This window comes from Mirounga leonina, unplaced genomic scaffold (assembly GCF_011800145.1).
Source record: "Mirounga leonina isolate KUSES-001 unplaced genomic scaffold, KU_Mleo_1.0 Mir_177, whole genome shotgun sequence".
In the NCBI taxonomy this organism is placed as follows: Eukaryota; Metazoa; Chordata; class Mammalia; order Carnivora; family Phocidae; genus Mirounga; species Mirounga leonina.
The window spans coordinates 4156392-4163278 of record NW_023270459.1 but is presented as its reverse complement, the minus strand read 5'-3'; the positions used below and the strand labels follow the sequence as shown (position 1 = coordinate 4163278).

The window sequence follows — 6887 nt, the reverse complement described above, 5'->3', positions numbered from 1 at the left end:
ACCCATAACTCCCGATGACCAGTGATCTTTTCTAACATCACTGTGGTTTTGTGTTGTTGAGAATGTCAAATATATGCAGCCATACAGTATGTAATCTTTGAGACGGGCTTCTTTCACTTAGCGTGATGTCTTTGAGATCACGTAAGTTTTTGCATTTATCAGTAGCTTGCTCCTTTTGACTGCTGTAGCATTCTGTTGTGTAAATAAATCTCAGCTTGTTTATCCATTAACCTGTTGTTTCCAGCATCTGGTGAGCTTTTAAAATTCCTGACGTTTGGGCTTCTACCCCCACAGAGTCTGATTTAATTGTTCACAGGCATTGGGAATGTCACCAGCTCCCCTGGTGATTAAATTCTCATCCCAGCTGAGAAAGCTGGCCCCCCGCAGTCTGGCCTCTACACTCCTCTGCCTTAGCTCCTATATGTCCCCCAAGCCCACCCTCTTTTACTCCTTGCTGTCCCTTGAACACACCACGCTTCTTCCTGTTCAGGGCCTTTGCACTTGCTATTCCTTTTCCCTTAAAACTCTCCCCTTTCTGGGGTGCCTGGAGGGCTCAGTCAGTTAAGCATCTGACTCTTGATCTCAGCTCAGGTCTTGATCTCAGGGTTGTGAGTTCAAGCCCCGCATTGGGCTCTAGGCTAGGTGTGGAGCCTAGTTAAAAAACAAACAGGGGCGCCTGGGTGGCTCAGTCGGTTGGGTGTCCGATTCTTGATTTTGGTTTAGGTCATGATCTTGAGATCGTGGGATTGGGCGCCACGTCAGGCTCTGCGCTCAGCGTGGAGTCTGCTGGAGATTCTCTCTTTCCCTCTCCCTCTGCTCCTCCCCCCTCCCCCCTCCCCCCACCCCACTCATGCTCTCTCTCGCTCTCTAAAACAAACAAATCTTTAAACAAACAAACAACTCTTCCCTTTCTTATTTGCCTAACTCCTTATTTGCCTTAACTCCCACATGTCCTCAGGTCTTAGGATTTAAGGTGCGCCTTCAATGAGGCCTACCGTCAGCAGCCCTTGCCGTGAGGGAATTTTAACCATTCCACACTTTACTTGTAGTTCCTGACATGTTCATCCTTATTTGAGCAAATACTTAGTTAATATCTCCCTTTTCACCAGACTGTGAGTGTCATGAGGGCAGGGGCCACATTTGTTTATGTCATTAATTTATCCCCAGTGATTAGCATGGGACTTAATTTTTGTTGAATGAATGAATGATGTAATGGATTTATTTGGCATTTGCTGGACACAGGACTTAGAGATTCCTTCTTGCGGCAGTACGAGTAAATTGTGGATAAGACTCTCTTCTTGAGTCACTGTGATCTTGCAAGGAGTAATAGAGTCCCCAAGAATTACCCCCTCAAAAAAATGATCTGGCAGAGGGAGAGCAGGGGACAGCTGAGAGGTAGAGCTGCCCTGAGAGTGGCTGCTGAGAACAGCATTGCTACTGTAATACTAAGTCTTGGGCTGTGGGAGAGATAGGGGGTCTGGACTTGGTACTTGCAAGTTAAGCCAAGACCCTGAGAGGGGCTGGGTAGACCCAGGTTAATTATGCCCCTTAAGTACCAGCAGAACCAGAAGCAAATCCTCTCTGGAGGAAGACTTCCCCAATTTAAGTGTGTAAGACTCCCAGTAACTAAGATCAAGTAGTAAGTTGACACTCAAAGGCATCACCAGGCACACAAGAAAATAAGCCACCAGGAGTGAGTCAGCAGAAGCAATTCTCCAGTTATCTACTGCTGCAAAATAAACTACCCCTAAACTTGGTAGTTTAAAACAATAGCAGTAATTTATTTTGCTTGCAAATTAGCAATTTGGACAGGGCTCAGCCTCACTAGCCTGTTTCTGCTCCATGCAGTATGAGCAGGGACAGCTCAGTTTGAGGTGGGAAGAGGCACTTTCTAGATGCTGTACTCACATATAAGACAACTTGGTACTGGCTGTTGGCTGGAGGCTCAGTCAAGGCGGTAGGCTGGGGGGCCTCAGTTCCTCTCCATAGAATGCTTGGTCTTTTTTTTTTTTTTTAAGATTTTATTTATTTATTTCAGAGAGAGAGAGAGAGCACAATTTGTGGGGAGAGGGAGAGGGAGAAGCAAACTCCCTGTTGAGCAGGGATTCCAACGCGGGGCTCGATCCCAGGACCCTGAAATCACGACCTGAGCTGAAGGCAGACTCTTAACTGACTGAGCCACCCAGGTGCCTTTAGTTATTTTTTTAAAGACTTTATTATTTCAGAGAGAGAGAGGGAGAGATGCTTGGGCTTCTTTACAGCATGGTGGTCGAGTTCTTAGGGTGAGCATCCTAAGGGAACCAGGAAGAAGTTGTATTGCCTTTTATGACCTACTCTTGGAAGTCACACAGTGTCATTTCTGCCATAGTCATAAACCTGCCCAGATCAAGGTGTGGCGGGGTGAGGTGGGGGGGAGGCACAGATCCTGTCTTTCAGTGGATAGTGTCAAGTCACATTGTAAGAGGAACAAATCTTGTTGTGGCCATCTTTGAAAAATACAGTCTGCCACAACAACAAAAGATTCTGGCCTATCCAAAGGGCAAAGCTAAGACTGGGGTAAAGTTAAGTTGAAAATGACAGTCTGGGGGTGCCTGGGTGGCTCAGTCAGTTGAGCGGCTGACTCTTGATTTTGGCTCGGGTCATGATCTTGGGGTCCTGGGATTGAGCCCCATGTTGGGCTCTGTGCTCAGCGGAGAGTCTGCTTCAAGATTCTCTCTCCCTCTGTACCCCCCCACTCCTTCTCTCTCTCTCAAATATTTTTTTAAAAAGAAAGAAAGAAAATGACAGTCTGGATGGGGGAGAGACTAGGTGGAGAATCTTGCGTGCCTGGCAGAACAGAGAGAACACAGTGGGCTGCTCTATAGTAGCCATGGAAGGTTCTAGAATGAAGTTCCATGTGGTCCTGTGGGTGGAGACCCGTTTTGTGATGGGATGGAAAGGGGCTTTTATATTAGCAGAGAGACATAGTTCTAAGTGGGAGAACAGCTATGGGATCAGAGTCCTCTCAGTTTTGATTGGGTCACCTGATGACCCCTAAGTCAATCACTGGGGTTGGAGAGTTAGATACTCGGAATGGCCGAATCTGAGTGGCCATTCGGGAGCCCCAAGTAGAGTGGACTACATCCAATGCACAAAGCCTACTTGAAGTGAGGGAATAGGTATTGCTGCTTCCCAAGAGTCAGCATGGGAAAGGGTGAATGGACACTGGGTGATAAAACAATTGGACTCAGGAGTTCTAATGGTTCCAGCAGAAAATACATAAAAAGAACTTAGAATAGGGATTGGCATGTGGAGACGGCTCATGAATGCTGTTTGTCTGTTGTCCTTATTTCAACTATTTATTGGCTTCTGACCACTCGTAGGATAAAGTACAAACACCATAAGATGATCTTCATTGTTTATCCTGGTCCATCTCACCAGCCTCAATTCCCATCACTCCCTGCCTTACCAATTCTCCAGCAACAATTTTAGGAAAATCTCTCCCCCCCCAGTACTCTTGCGATTCTCTGTCTCAATGCCCTGCACACCTACTCAGCCTTTAATATCGGGGCTCGGGGACCACTTAACATCAGAGGACACTCCCATTACCACCACCAAGTTTTTATCTCCAGCACAGACCTCTCCCCTGAGCTCCAGATCCCAGTATACAAACCACTTACTTAGAATCTGGGCTAGAGGGTGCCTGGGTGGCTCAGTTGGTTAAGTGACTGCTTTCGGCTCAGGTCGTGATCCTGGAGTCCCGGGATCGAGTCCCGCATCGGGCTCCCTGCTCGGCAGGGAGTCTGCTTCTCCCTCTGACCCTTCCCTGTCTCATGCTCTCTCTATCTCATTCTCTCTCTCAAATAAATAAATAAAATCTTTAAAAAAAAAATTAAAAAAAAAAAAAGAATCTGGGCTAGATTTGTTCTTCTCAGACGGGGCGGTACCGCCCCCAAGTGGGAGTTTTGGAAACTTGCGCAATTGTTTTTAGTTGCCACACTGGAGGGCGCTACAGACTTTTACAGGGGAAGAACCAGGAATGCTAGACCCTCCTTCCGTGCCCTAAACAAATTGAAACCTTCCTTAAAGGCGTTTAAAAGGTTTATTAATGAGATATAATGTAAAATTTTAACGGTGTAAAACACACATAAAGAAATGTGCCCATATTACAAGTGTTCAATATGATAAATTTGCAGGAAGTGACACCACCTGTGTAACTAGCACCCTGGTCAGAGAACGTTCTGATCCCTCTGGAAGCTCTCCTTGTATCACATTCAAGTCCAATTTCTCTCTGCCCTAAAGAAGACCACTCTTGGGGCGCCTGGGTGGCTCAGTTGGTTAAGCGACTGCCTTCGGCTCGGGTCATGATCCTGGAATCCCAGGATCGAGTCCCGCATCCGGCTCCCTTCTCGGCAGGGAGTCTGCTTCTCCCTCTGACCCTCCCCCCTCTCATGTGCTTGCTCTCTCTTTCTCTCTCTCAAATAAATAAATAAAATCTTAAAAAAAAAAAAAAAAGGACCACTCTTGACTTCTAATGCCACAAATTAGTTTTGCCTGGGATCAAGGCCCACATCGGGCTCCTTGCTCAGCAAGGGAGCCTGGCTTCCCCCTCTCCCTCTGCCTGTGTGCTCTTTCTCTTGCTCACTCTATCTCTCAAATAAATAAATAAAATCTTTTAAAATAAAAAAAAATCTGGGCGCCTGGGTGGCTCAGTCGTTAAGCGTCTGCCTTCGGCTCAGGTCACGATCCCAGGGTCCTGGGATGGAGCCCCGCATCGGGCTCCCTGCTCTGCGGGAAGCCTGCTTCTCCCTCTCACACTCCCCTTGCTTGTGTTCCCTCTCTCACTGCCTCTCTCTCTGTCAAATAATAAATAAAATCTTTAAAAAATAAATAAATAAAAATAAAAAATAAAAAAAGAATCTCCATTTTACTTTTTCATTAACTTATTTTTATTTTTTTATTTTTTTATTTTTTTAAAATACGGAATACTTTTCAATTTGTGTGTCATCCGTGCACGGGGGCCATGCTATCTTCTCTGTATTGTTCCAATTTTAGTATATATGCTGTGAAGCAAACACTATTTTAATTTTCTTTTTTTTTTTAAGATTTTTATTTATTTATTCATGAGAGACAGAGAGAGAGAGAGGCAGAGGGAGAAGCAGGCTCCCAAGGAGCAGAGAGCCCGACATGGGACTCGATCCCAGCACCCTGGGATCATGACCTGAGCCGAAGGCAGACGCTTAACCATCTGAGCCACCCAGGCGCCCTATTTTAATTTTCTTAAAAGTAGAAGAAATACTCTATTTTCTTTGAGTTTATTCTATAGTTCATTTTCTAGTTTTTTTTCCTTTTTAAAAATTTTTCCCCAAAACGAAACAGAATTTTCCCAACATTATTATTATTTTAAATTTTGTTAAGTTTTTAATTTTAATTCCAGTGTAGTTAACATATAATGTTATATTAGTTTCAGGTGTACAATATAGTGATTCAACAATTCTGTACATTACTCAGTGCTCACCATGATAAGTGTGCTCTTGATCCCCTTCACCTATTTCATCCATACCCCATCCCCGGCTCCCCTCTGGTAACCATCAGTTTGTTCTCTATAGTTAAGAATCTGTTTCTTGGTTTGTCACTCTCTTTTTTTTCCCTTTTGTTCATTTGTTTTGTTTCTTATGTTCCACATACAAGTGAAATTATATGGTATTTAAAAAAAAGAAATCAGGGGCGCCTGGGTGGCTCAGTCGTTAAGCGTCTGCCTTCAGCTCAGGTCATGATCTCAGGGTCCTGGGATCGAGCCCCACATCGGGCTCCCTGCTCCGCAGGAGGCCTGCTTCTCCCTCTCCCACTCCCCCTGCTTGTGTTCCCTCTCTCACTGTGTCTCTCTCTGTCAAATAAATAAATAAAATCTTTAAAAAATAAAATAAAATAAAAATAAAAAAAAGAAATCATATGGTATTTGTCTTTCTCTAACGGATTTATTTCGCTTAGCATTATATTCTCTAGCTCCATCCATGTTGTTGTAAATGGAAGATTTCATTCTTTTTTATGGCTGAATAATATTCTGTTGTGTGTTTATACCACATCTTCTTTATCCATCTATCAGCAGACATTTGGGTTAGTTCCATAATTTGGCTATTGTAAATAACGCTGCAATAAACATAGGGGTGCATGTATCCCTTTGAATTAGTGTTTTTGCATTTTGGGGGTAAATACTCAGTAGTGCAATTACTGGATCATAGGGTAGTTCCATTTTTAAATTTCGGAGGAACCGCCATACTGTTTTCCACAGTGGCTGCGCCAGTTTGCATTCTCACCAGCAGTGCAAGAAGGTTCCTTTCTTTCCACATCCTTGCCAACGCTTATTGTTTCTTGTGTTTTTTATTCTAGCCATTCTGACAAGTGTGAGGTGATTCCTCATTGTCGTTTTGATTTGCATTTCCCTGATGATGAATGATGTTGAGCATCTTTTCGTGTGTTGGCCATCTGTATGTCTTCTTTGGAGAAATGTCATTTTCTAGTTTCTTAAGATAGTCACTTAGTTCATGACTCTGGAGCTTTCTTCTTTTCTAGTGTAAGTGTTAAAGGATATAAATTTTCTCCAAAACACTTCTTTTGATGTATTCAACAGATTTTGATAGGTAGTATCTTCATTTTTTTATCCAGTTCTTGATATTCTTTATTCCTCCTATGATTTCTTTTTCTTAATCCAACTTGGGCCAATTAGATTTGACCTGTCTGAAATTTGGAATAAAGGACTACATTTCAGAGTCAAGCAGCTGTGTGGTGTTGGGCTTCATGGTGCTTTAGAACGGGAGCAGCCAATTCCTCAACAAGCAATCATTATGGACAAGGAGGGAAGCTAAATACCTACAAGGAGAGAATGGAGGAAATCTGCTGAGGGATAC

At 43.8% G+C, this 6887-nt stretch overlaps 1 non-coding gene across 1 annotated transcript; it reads right to left on the bottom strand.

The window, feature by feature from the left end:
- Positions 1-4953: 4953 nt before the first annotated feature.
- LOC118022927 lies at positions 4954-5057 on the bottom strand. The gene has a single exon (XR_004682602.1). It is a non-coding gene; the product is annotated as a U6 spliceosomal RNA (small nuclear RNA).
- Between the last annotated feature and the right edge of the window lie 1830 nt (positions 5058-6887).